At 39.4% G+C, this 12,956-nt stretch overlaps 1 long non-coding RNA gene across 1 annotated transcript; it reads right to left on the bottom strand.

The window, feature by feature from the left end:
* Positions 1-5,526: 5,526 nt before the first annotated feature.
* On the bottom strand, positions 5,527-12,088 carry LOC102026248. Its single transcript, XR_261483.1, has 3 exons — positions 11,954-12,088; positions 8,863-8,966; positions 5,527-5,673 (listed from the first exon to the last, which is right to left on the bottom strand). It is a non-coding gene; the product is annotated as an uncharacterized LOC102026248 (long non-coding RNA).
* Positions 12,089-12,956: the final 868 nt, after the last annotated feature.

The raw sequence follows: 12,956 nt of genomic DNA, 5'->3' as shown, positions 1-12,956 counted from the left end.
TCAAGTGTTTCACGTGCAATGTGTACAATTCTACATTAACATTAAATTTTAAAAGATGATATCTCAGAACTAAAAAGTGAAATTAAACAGGTGAAAGTAGTTGGACAGCCTACTAGCGGCATAACCACACAGAAAACCCAGTAATTTGATGGACACCCTCGAAGAATACAGTAAGTCCCCAGCTTACGAAGTTAGAGTTGTCAGCTTTCACTGGGTTGCTGTATAGGATTCACACATGTATAGTATAAGATTGACTTTGTTGGCTACAAATGAATCCCATTTACGAGTGTTCTCCTGGAACAGAACTCTTTCTTAAGTCTAGGACTTACTATATACTCTAGGTTTAGAAAGAATTCCAACAAACAACAGTTGATTAGAGGGAAGTTTCTCTTTATAAAAATAATCAACCTAATAAGGGAGGAATGATTAAAATACAGTGGCAGCTTTTTGTGGCATATAATGAATCAGTGGCTGAAGACGATGATCAATTGAAAGACAACCAGATGTGATGAACTGTACTGACAGAAGTATACACAAAGTAGCTGCTAACTAGTCTTAGAGGAAAAATGGAGCTGATTTAGCTTCTAGATTTAAGTACTAATTTACCGGAAATACAAAAGAGTACAGCAAAGTATGTTAAGTAGCACTTGTGGGGTAAGTCAGACTCTGAGGAACTTTATGGGGAAAGCAGAGAATTCAATCAATAATAGCAACAACAAAATTACAAAAACAAAGGGAAAAAACTCTTTGGGAGGAATAAAGGACGTGCAGTGGAAGAGTACAGGTTACCAAAACCACACATATCAACCAATTCTAAAATACGGCTCTAATTTTGGATCTTAATTCATACAAGCACATCAGATATGTTCTGCAGCTAACCTGGAAAATGTGAACATTGGCTATTTGATGATATTAAGGAATCTGTTAATAGTTTGTGCTTGTAGTATTTTTAAAACTTGTCTTTTCAAAATACACATAAATGAAATGAAATATGAGTCACATATATGAAATTCGTGGTTAGCTTTTGGCACTGTGAAATGACTCCAGAGCCTTCATACTGAGCTACACTCCAGCCCCTACTTCTACCTTTTTACTCTGAGACAGGTTCTCACTAAAATAGTCACTAAATTTCCCAGGCTGTGCTAGAATTTACGATCCTCTTGCCTCAGCCTCCCAGAATGGTAGGATTGCAGACCTGAAGTTTATTTGGCCTCAGTTTTGGAGTTTTGGCAGGTGTATATGGCAAAGCTTCTCACCTTGTAGCTGTAGAAAGTGAGGAAGAGGAAAGGGCCCGGGTCCCACTGTCCCCTCCAGGGGTATGTCCCCAGTGATTAGTAGACCTTCCACTAGGCCCTACCTCTTTAAGTTTCTACCACCTTCCAAAGGCACCAAGTCTGGGACCAAATCTGTGATGGAAGGACTCTGAGGGAACATTTAAGATCCAAATTATCAAATGCATTATCTGAGAGTTCCTTCAAAACACCCCAGGGTGGCAGTGAGCAGAATGGGTGTGCACTGCAAGAGGAAACCAGGTTGGCCACACATCACTTACTGCTGAAGTTAGGCGGTGGAATTCAGCAGTTGTCTGGACCATTCTGTCTGGTCGATGTTTGAAAGGCTGGCATAATAGCACAGTAAAACGTGTAGGGAGAGTGGCTGTTTCCGTGGAGGTAGAATTAAGGGTAATGAGGTATTTCAGGTGCAGAGAACATTACGGTTTACGTCTAGCTGTCCCCTCAGTCTCACGTGCTCATAGGTGGGGTTTTGGGGCGGTGATTGAATCACAGTGTGTGCCACTTACCAGAGGATTAGTCTGCTGGTGAGTTCATGGCTAAGTATGGTGGTCTGAGGTGAGGCCTGGTCTGAGGAGCTCTCCCACACCACAGTGACTCACTCTTGCAGGGCCCTCTGTTTAGGAACGTCCCTTACCTGACATGTCTGTCTTCTTAAGTCTCAATGTGGTGTGTCCCCCGACCCTAAATTCCTGTGTTGAATCCTAACCCCCAAAGTCTTGTAATAAGAGGTGAGGGTTCCAGGAGGTGTTGCTCTTATCAATGATATTAGTGCTCTGTTAAGAGGCCTAAGGGAGCTTCTTTCTCTCTGCTGCTGCATGAGGACACATAGAAGCGCTGTCTAGGAGAAGTAAGCCCTCAGGAGACATGGAGTCTGCTGACCCCTTGCTCTTAGACTTCCCAGCCTCCAGAACTCTGAGAAACAAATTTTGTTGTTTACAAATAAGCAATATAAAGTATTTTTGATAGCAGCCTAAATGAATTAAGTCTGGTCCCATTCTTTCCACACAGCCCCATTTCTTCGTCTTGTTGACCTCTGTCTTTTCTTTAGCCCTTAACTGAATATTGTGTCTTCAGGGACCTTCCCCTTAGTTGCCTAAGGATTTCTGCATGTGGCGTCTCTTGGCCCCTCATCCACGCAGTCCTGCCTGTCCTCCGACCCCAACTCCTCAACACTGGCAAGGTGTGTGGTAATAGAGGGTCCTCAGCAAATACCTGTTGGATGAAGAAAGGTCGTAACCCTCTGATGGTTTGGGGCACACGTGACAATGAGTGCGTACAAAGTACTTGGGACTAAGGTATGTCGGTGGCTACATAATAAAACAGCGAGACCAACCCATTTCTCCAGGGTGAGAGATGCCTTCCCTTTCTGCTAGAACAGGCTTCACCTAAGGACCCATCTCCCCCGAGTCTCTTGTGGAACTTGGATGACTTCTTAATTGCCAGTAACAAATTATAGAGGCTCATGAGGTAGCCACATCTGGTGGCTGCCTCCAGCGTGTCTTGATCTCCTGCAATTCTCTCTCCATTACTGCCGCCACCAGTGTCCCTGCTGCCCGTGTGAGGAGATGCTGGGCTGGCTGCTGTGAGATGTGTGTTGTTCTTCATCCGTCCATCATCAAGAGACTAAAATCCCTGAGGGAGAGACCTTGTTTGTTCTGTAACCCACCTTAGGTTAGAGGAGATTCCTGTCTAAAATCTCATGTAAATGGAACTGGATTATTAGGAGGATGTGGATTAGAAAAACAAAACCGAAAGCTCATTTTAAATGTATTCAGGACTTTTCTACTTCCAATCTGACTGTGACATCTAAGGCCTCCTTGCATTTCAAAATCAGTGTTGTTAAAGGATAAATTTTAATAAAGAGTTTTAGCTTTGCATATATTTCATGGGTTTGAATTTCTAATTTAAGTAAAATCTAGTTTTCATTGTACTTTGTCCTGTCATCTAGCTGGCTAAGCTGCAGAAATCAGGCATTAAGATTGCAGTTAAATCTCAAATAATTGGATTTCTTGGGAATGTGAGGTTTGGTTTATTTTAATTGCTTAGATAACACACGGCGCTGTTGTAACACTTGTTGCAAACTTTTTTTTTTCCTGCATTGCTAGGCAAATACTTTACCTCTGAGCTCTACAGTCAGGCTTGGAGCAGGCTAACCTCTGATTCCGTGCCTCCTTCCCTTAGTGATTCCATGCTTATGATGATGCTGGTGAGTTGTAGTGGCTCAGTGTCCTCTGCTCCGTGACTGCCATTACTGTGGGAGATTCAGCGTAGGCCAGCAGTAGGACAAGCCCTGGCTCTTTCCTTTAATTAGATTTCTAATGTGAGTTTATTTTTCTGCGTCACTCATTCAACTACTTCTTGAGTGCTTACTTTAAGGCATAGGTGAGTTGGATGCAATTAGAACAACCTCTTCCCTTGAAGGACTCAAAGTAAAGTAAACGGATTTGTAGCTTAATAATTAGAGCTCAGAGGACAATAAGTCATTATCTGAATTCTGGTTAGTTCTAGCAGCCTAGAAATTCACAGTACAACAGGGAAGAAAAGAATGACCTGAAAATATTTAAATTAGATGTAATAGGTTTTATTGATATTTACTCATAGTCTAGTTATTTGATCACTGTCTAATGTATGTATTGTTTGCTCACTTTTTTTGGTACCTGGAATCAATCTTAGAACCTTGTACTTGCCAGGCAGGCCCTGAGCCACTGAGCTATACCCGCAGCTCAGTTTCTGATTTCAGAAAAGATCTGAAATAGTTTTCAGGAAAGGCCACTGAGAAACACAACCCCAGGCTAAAAAACCAAGTAATAAAAGAGAAAAAAAGGTAACAAAAATAGACTCAGAGCTTCCTGGTCACAAGGGAAAAGTAAGAAACACAGTCAGGGTAAAGGAGCCTGTCATTTTATCAAAAGAGATAGACGTACTTCTTAGCCCAAATTTTTAAGTCTTAATTCTGTGAATTTTAAAAAACTACATTGAACAGTGTAATTGAGAATAATTTAAACTGTGTGTATTTAATTTTTTCTGATAATAAAACCATTAGAAAATAGTTTAAAAGTTTGGAATAGAGAGAGCCTTTTTCTGGCTTCTTTTTTTTTTTTTTTTTAGGTACTGGGAATTGAACTCAGGACCTTGTGCTTGCCAGGCAGGTGCTTGTGCCACTGAGCTATATCTCTGACCTGAGAGAGCCTTTTTAAGCAAGACATGAAATGTGGAAACATTTTTTAAATGACACACTTAACATAGAAATTTAAAACTTTATGCAAAGAAAGGCGTCATCCAGTTGAAAACAATGATAAACTGATAGAAAATGCTGTCAATGTTAAAATGTGCACAGTGTAGAGAACTGAGAATCAATAGGAAAGATAATTTGAAAAATACATAAAAGATGTGGGTGGCTACTTCACACATTAAAGGGACAAAGTGATCAATGGGTAGAATAATGAAAAGATGTTCAATTCGGTAAAGTGACATACTGTCGTTTTCATTTTCATATTTAATTAGAAAAAGTTGAAAAGATTTATCCAGTGTTGGTAGGAATATGGCAAATGATCACTCTTGCAGCTATACTGGAAATGAAAATAAACAAGCTTTTGGAGAGCAGTTTGTCAATCTTTATGAAAATTTAAATATTATAACATGTAATCCATTATTTTTATTCCTAGGACTCTTACAAAAGTACTTTTCAAGGAACTTTGATATACATACAGGAACTTTTAGGCACCATTATGATAACAATAAAAAATTAGAAACAATCTAAAAAATCTGGCAATATGGAAATGAATTAATAAACATTAATTCAATATATACATGTCATTTTAAAGTGACATATGAATTATGTGGACAATGTCCAAATATATTATTGAAAGGAGAAAGCCACAGAATATGATCCTATTTCTGTAAAACCTGAAACAAAATAAATCATTTTTATGTATGCCTTTTTTATTAATTTACAGAAAACAGTGGAAAATTTTATTTAAATACTTAATAGCTATTGTCAGTATGATGTCCAGTTGCAGGAAAACTTGTGAGGAGAAAAGAACTTTGATTTTTAAGCTGTGTTCTTTCTGTGTCATCAGAATTCTTCCAAACATGTTTTAACTTTTGCTATAAGATATATAAAGTAATTGAATAAAAATAATTTGTTCTGAGAAAAAAGTCATAAAGATATGGGAAAGTGAATACATAATATATCAAATATGGAAATATAGAAAAATGAATAAACAATACCTCAAAATCTCACAGTTGATCAGTAGCCATTAATAACATATACAGGTGTATTTCCTTCCAGTCTTTCTTTCTATATGGATATGGATTTTTTTCCATACTTGAGTTGATATGTTCTGGATAGCCAAGTGTCCTGCTTTCACACAGTTTCCTAATGTCATGATAAATATGCAAAAATATTACTTTAAATGATATTTCATTCATTTTCAGTTTATCAACCAGATTTATGGAACTGTTTATCTGCTCAACATTTAGGTCATTTTCAGTGTTTCAGTATAAAATAGTAAGGTATAATAAGTTAATTTGCAAAAATGTGTTTGGGAAGAGGTTTCAAGACTGCTTTTAAGCTTGATGATTTCCAAAGGAGAGTTCAAAGGACTCAGATGTTGTTGTTGTTATGATTATAATTTATTATAATGAGAGAATTCAGCGTAAAATTAGTGAAGGGTAATAGCTCATGGGGTGAGATTCAAATGAAAACAGGTGCAAGGTTCCAAAGACCCTCTACCAGCCATACTGCATGAGATGTGTTTCATTCTTTCGGCAATATGTGATAGTAGGAATAATACTTTGCCATTGAGGGAAATTCATCTACGCCTGGTTATCTAAAGGCTTCATTACTACTCTACCAGAACCTTGCAAGAGCCTAGGTCCTGGAACCTGACCAGTGGTCAGTGGCCAGTAGTGAAACAGGCCCTTCTTGGGAATGGATAGAGTTTGAACAGTCTCAGCCTCCTGAATTATCCCTTTCCCACAAAGCAGCCCATGGGTAATTTTCTATATGTTTCTAGAATAGATTCCTAGAAGTGAAAATACTGAGTTACACTGAAATGTAGATTTAAAAAGAACACAGAGATGTTTTGAATATGACCAGTTCTTAGGGCCATGAACCAACTAAATCAGTGACACAATATTAAATAGTGTTTGTTACTTGGAAAAAATTTTAGCTGATTGTCCCTCAGACAAAGGGCTTCTATCTAGAACATATAAAGAATTAAAAAATTTCAGCCCCTCCAAATTCAAAGACCCAGTCCAAAAATGGGCAGCTGAGATGAATACACATTTCTCAGACAAGGCGATACAAATGGCAAATAAATATATGAGAAAATGTTCAACATCATTAGTCATTCGAGAAATGCAAATTAAAACAACACTAAGATTCCACCTTACCCCAGTAAGAATGGCTAGAATTAAGAAATCAACCAATAGCAAATGCTGGCAAGGCTGTGGAGAAGCAGGAACCCTTCTCCACTGCTGGTGGGAATGCAGACTGGTGAAACCACTGTGGAAATCAGTTTGGAGATTCCTCCGAAAACTAGGTTTAGAGGTCCCATTCAACCCAGCTATCCCCCTGCTGGGTATTTTCTAGATCTAAAAACATCATATCACAGTGATATATGTGCACCTATGTTCATAGCAGCACAATTTGTAATTGCTAAAATGTGGAAGCAACCCAAATGTCCATCCACCGAGAATTGGATAAGAAAATTGTGGTACTTTTATATAATGGAATATTACTCAGCTATAAAGAAAGATAAACTCGAGGCCTTTATATTTAAATGGTCACAACTAGAGACCATACTCATAAGTGAAATAAATCAAACATACATGTGCAAGCACCGCAATGTGTCACTAGTGTAAAACTTGAAAGAGTTAATTTAAACTCGGAGGTATGATAGACACTGTGAAATGATAGGAAACCACTGAAGAGTAAAGGGCTTCTGGGATGTGGGAAAAGAGAAGGGAAAGAAGGAGAAATTTTGTATGTATGTATATACAGGATAGTTAACATGGTTGTTCTTCTGTCTTCTATTTCTATGCTGAAAGAAACTGTCAATGAGTCTTTGGTTGACCAGTATTGCATGTCTATATCTGTTTTCATGAGAAGCCACTTTGAAAATATCAATATGTAATACAACCACCATTGTTAATTCCCTACCACTTTGTTTGTAACTCTGTATTGTCTGTATTGTGCTTGTGATATGTTGTAAAATGTTGTATGTCTGTTAATGTTTCCCTCCTTTTATCTTTAAAAAAAAAAAAAAACTTAAAAAAAAAATAAATAGTGTTTGTTTGAAGGGATTGTCTATGGAAATTAAAGTACTATAATCTAGAAGTGTGCTTCTTTGGAAATCTAATTTTAACTCAGAGATTAGAGGATCCATAGACATAAATGTTTAGCTATGTACTCAACTGTCCTTCTAAAGTGCAAGCTGTCTTCGTTCAGTTTATGATGGCAAATAAGTTGGTACTAATTTGTCTTAAGTATATTTTATGTTGGTAATTGAAAGAATGTTTAAATATAAATAACAAAATTATTTATGAAGTTATTTCATATTTATTTTTAAAACATATTTATTGGGCATTCTCTGTATACCAAGCAATGTGCACAGTGATTTATACATGGTACCATTTTAATCCTAGAGGCAACTAGAATTTAATTAAGTAACTACCCCAGAGTTATACAGCAACTTTGTAGTACAGCAGGAGTCAAGCTATATCTGTCTGACCTTAAAACCTATACAACTCACCTCTGTGCTGTGCTACTTCATTATTCTTAGTCAGATGAGGCCAGGTAATTGCATTTTTTTTTTGAAATGCACCATAGGTAGTTAGTTCTTCTTGCTAGTTACATCCCATGTCACTTCCCAGTTCCCTTACAGTAATTCTGTGATCTGTCCATGCCCCCTTCTCCCCGGCTTTTCAGATGCTGTGTAAATAGAAGGTTCCTGAGTATTTCAGAAATTTAGCCTCAGTCTTTCAGTATTATTTTTTTACTCAAAATTCTCATGAGAAGCTTTTTTCCTGTTCATGTGTCAAATATAAATCTCTTCAGGGCATTGATCTATGTAACTTTACACAAATAATTGGGCATTACCCATTGATTCCTCTTACTGGTTTGGTAGGAAAATATTTTCAAGTGAAAATATTGATCTAAAAACAAATTACTTGTTGGTCAGTAGGCCCTCTGACTCTGTCATGCCATCAGGTAGCAAAGAAAATAAAACACTTTTTAGACTAAGGCATGGAAGGATTTCCTATGGTTGTATAGAAAATGAACAGCTGGTGATTTTGGATATTTGGATTCCCCTCTACTTACCCAGAAAAATCCACTGAATCATGAGTCTCCTAATCAGTGAACTACAGAAACTCCACTTACATTATTAAAAATTAATTGTGTGTCTTTAAAAGCTGATTGTTATCTCTGAATGCAATTTTCAAATTAGGTATTTCTAATTTAGGTATTTTCACTTTAGGTATTTCTAGGCATACCACAATTTTTAAAACATCAGTATTGTCAACATCATAAAATGTGTTCATGAAGCATTTTTCCACGTACATGGGCCAGATGGAGCTGTGTCACAACTTCCCCCGTCCTCCTTCAGAGGCTCAGCATGGCCTCCACTTTCCAGCCACAATTTAAGTAAGTTGAGAAAGACCTTGCTGAAAAAAAAACAGCATTAACAAAAGACAGGGCAAGCAAAGGGGTTCCTTAACTGCTGCTGAAACCTTGGTTGCAGATGGTTGGGGATGTTATTCTTATTGCACCTTATATGTTCCTTTCACGACATAACTTTAACAGCACGTTATTTTCTGGCAATGAAAGAATCATATTGCCTCACACTGTGAAGACACTGGTGAGTGTTCAGAAATGTCCCAGGAGTGGACCAGGAGGAGGCAAGGTCAAAGCAGTTAGGCGGTGCAGGACCCATCAGTGCAGATGGTGTTATTGCCTCGTATTTGCCCTTCTCTCTGGGGCTGTCTTTGCCGCTGTCACAGCTTTGCCTTATTTGTCATTGTGAGGCCGGCAGAGGAGCTAGATACAGGGATATAGGATGCTGAGAAGACCAGAAGTATTTAAAAAGAATCTTTGTGGGAAAGAAAATGAAGACAATAAATCTGCGACCCATTCCTTTGCATGAGGTCACAGAGATAGGACATTGCAATGGGGGATGATGCACGGGACATCTTGGGAGAGGAGCTGCCCACTTCATCATCCAGAGGGCCACTCACATGGGTGTCCTGTGCAGGTGGCCTGTGTCTGCCCAGCTGGAAGGGGGTCAGGAAGCAGAGCTCTGACTCCAGCGCCAGCCCTCAGTCCTCCTCGAGAGTGCGAACAGCTGAGCTAAGGGTGGGTTTCCCTCCATTCAGCAGATATTTACCATGCACCTTCTCTGAGCTGGGCATCATTCTGGCTACTTGGGGAAATCTCAGTGAATGAGATTCACGCAGCCCCTTGTCTCAGTGGAACTGATGGTATCACAGGAAACAAACACATACTTACACATCTAATTATGTCATGAAAGTTATGCTAAACACTGTAAAAGGGAAGTGAGTATAGAAGAAAGGTGCAGGGTAGAGAGACCTGACACGGTGTGCAGAATGCGTACAGGTACAGGTAGAAGCCTGAAGTTTTGACAGAAGTTCCCAGACAGTGGTGGTGGGGAAGAGCATTCAATTCTTTGCAAAGTTAAGGGTTTTTTCCAGGCCTCTTATTCCTTAAAATCTTGGACTTGGCCACTTCCCATGAGATACCTTGTTAAGTTAAATATATATGCTCTCTCTTCCATCTTTCAACTCTTTTATGAAGGAATTTACAGGCTGTGAAATGATCAAAATACAGCATGAAAAAAATCACATCATCTCCAACTCCACTGTAAGTTCAGTAAAATTCAATGAGACAATTTTTTTGTTTGCTTTCACTTTTGTTTTTAGGGCACTCGAGCTTAAAACCCTGCTAGCTTTATCTTCTATTGCCAGTTTAAAGGCCCTGAGTGCTGTTTAGCTGCAGTGATTGAAATACTACAGAAGAAACCAAGTAAGGGGAAAGAAATATTCTGGTTTTTGCTGGCTTTCCTTTCTAATACTTCTATTGGAACAACAATAAGAATAATGTTTTAGATATCTTGGGGGAAGCATTTCAGAACATAACCATCATGGCAGAGAAGGATTCATAGAACTGTGTGATTGACTTTGATATTAAGCCACTTGTAGACTGGTGTGTGAAACCTCCTATTTTATAGAGGATCTTCAAAAGTAGGGCATGAAAATCCTAAGCCTTATTTAAGACATCACACATGTATTTTGACTGAATGATTACATACCTGGTATTTTGCCACTCTGCTTTCAACCCTAAGTAGCTGTGGGAGCTTGTCCAGCAGTAACTAATACAAATGGTCTTTCCTTTGCAATTTCTGACATTTGTATGTTTCAGAAATCTGTCTACTACTGCACTATACATGCATTTTTGTGCAAACTGCTACCATGATGCCGTCTAATCTGTTTGCAAGGAACTTTTAATTATATGTCATTGTTTTAAATCTATGCATTTCTTTCCAGACTTATATGTTCCATGATATGAAATTCAAAATAACCGTTGTATTTGAAGTATTTGAGGGCAGTGATTGTCCTGAGGTGTAGAAAAAACCTGAAAGTATAAAAAGACAGATGGCAGCTATGAATCATATAACTCAAAAAGAGTAACATATCTCCTGGGCACTGCACACGCTTCCCCCCTTTCAATTTTACTCCATCAATCAGCAGTTAGTGGTACTGAGAGCCACTTTGGGTCCTACACTTTGCTAATCAATAATCAGTCCTCCAGCTGGCCTAGCTGATATGAGTAGAAAGCCATCAGCTCAGCCTCCCACACTGCTGCTAGAGGCCTCTTACCTCGTTAAAGACACATCTGGCCCTGTCACTCCCCTGCTTAGGACTCTCTAGTGGTTTTCTATTGCCTACATTGTGCCTGCCCATCCCCCACCATCTGCCTTCTCTCCTGGGGTGCCACCTCCTTAGGTCTGCAGTTCTGTGTAAGCCAAGCCACTCCATTTGCTCCATCTCCCTTTCTCCTGTGTTTCCCCTCTCAACCATTAGCCAACCATATGATGTTCACTCAGGGTGGCCACTTACTCCCTGGAGCGCCATGACGAGTCCCTTGCTGGCCCAGGCACTTGGCATCTTGGTGCCTGCCGCTGTCATCCTGAGCATAATGCTCCAGTTTACGGCAGTGTTACACACCAGAAGCTTCGCTAAGGGCTCTTAATTTTTTCCCTTTTTTAGATGCCAAAGCAACATTATGTACCTCTTAAAGAGGAAGAAACTATGGCTTTTCCAGTGTCAGAGTGACTTTCCAGCTGACCCAAGACTTGGCTTGAGGTCTGTCTTTCTCCAAAGCCTTTTCTCTCCCTAACGTATCACATTCGCTTATCTATTAAAACCCCGGCTGACTAAACAGGACTTGACCATGACTTAAGACTACTGGATGTGACACTGACTTCAGACTCCACAATGCACATCATGAGAAGATCAACTAGAATTTCTCTTAGAAAGAATCCCCGGTGGTCAGTAAAATGTTTACCATGGAGGGTGAGAGCCCACAAGAATGTGACTCGGATAGTTCTTGTGTTTGATAAGGAAGTGTAACTTACCTGAAACCTTGTGACCTTGCTTCTCTATGGCTCCACCCATGATAGCCTGGACACATGAGACGTCAGCAAAGGACCAGAGATGAGACCCTGAAACACAGAGTCCTCTGAGCTAGATGTGGCTTTGACTCTGCTGAGTCTACACATGAGGGTAGAGACGGGATGAATGAGAGGAGACTACCTAATTATTCTGTGTATGTGACTTAAAGCACTGTGACAAAATCATGCTGGGTATCTGAGCTGGGATAATGGGAGAAACAGCCCAACTGATAGGACAGTTCCTTGATGAGCAATTTAATAATAATGGAGAGCATGTATTGAGCACTTCCTGGATGTCCATTGTCTCGTTTCATTCTTCTTCTTCTATCCATGATGCACGGGTTCCATTCTGAACCCTGTTTTACAGATCAGGAGACAGTGGACCCGAGAGATCAAAACTAGGTGAGTGCACAGCTGTATTTAAGCCCAGGCAGCTGACTTCAAGGTTTATCCTTACACCCAGCGCCTTTTCCCGGAACAGGGTGATCCTGACAGTTCTGGCCTCTGTCACACCAGAGATCACCCAGCAGAGGATTCACCAGCAGGGATCACCCAGCAGAGGATGCACCAGTATAGCACTTTTGTGCCTATGATCTGGGGAAAATGGCATTTTAAAAGACCTTGTTTATTTGAATTGCCTCTACCTTTTGGGGTTTTACTTTAAAAAGCCACATCGAATATATTCTCATTTTCACATGACTCTTCAAAAGAGTAAAATTTATTAAGAAACCACAGTGAACTGTTTGCTTCCGCCAAGGAGAATTTAGACAGTAGAGGAAACAATGAACAAGTTTTGAAATTAGGCACAGATTCTGATCATGGTGGTACTACTAAGAGATAGATGCCCTGGATTTAATTACTTAACTTCTCTGATCTGCATATTCCCCATTAGAAAAAGGATTGACTATATTATCCCATTGCTTATAATCCATAGGTTCTGTCTCAGTCCATTGGTCCTCTAACAAAG

The sequence above is a fragment of the Chinchilla lanigera genome, unplaced genomic scaffold (assembly GCF_000276665.1).
Source record: "Chinchilla lanigera isolate Chin_1 unplaced genomic scaffold, ChiLan1.0 scaffold00030, whole genome shotgun sequence".
NCBI classification, from domain to species: Eukaryota; Metazoa; Chordata; class Mammalia; order Rodentia; family Chinchillidae; genus Chinchilla; species Chinchilla lanigera.
Note: the sequence above shows the minus strand (reverse complement) of the source record. Positions and strands in the feature narration are given on the sequence as shown.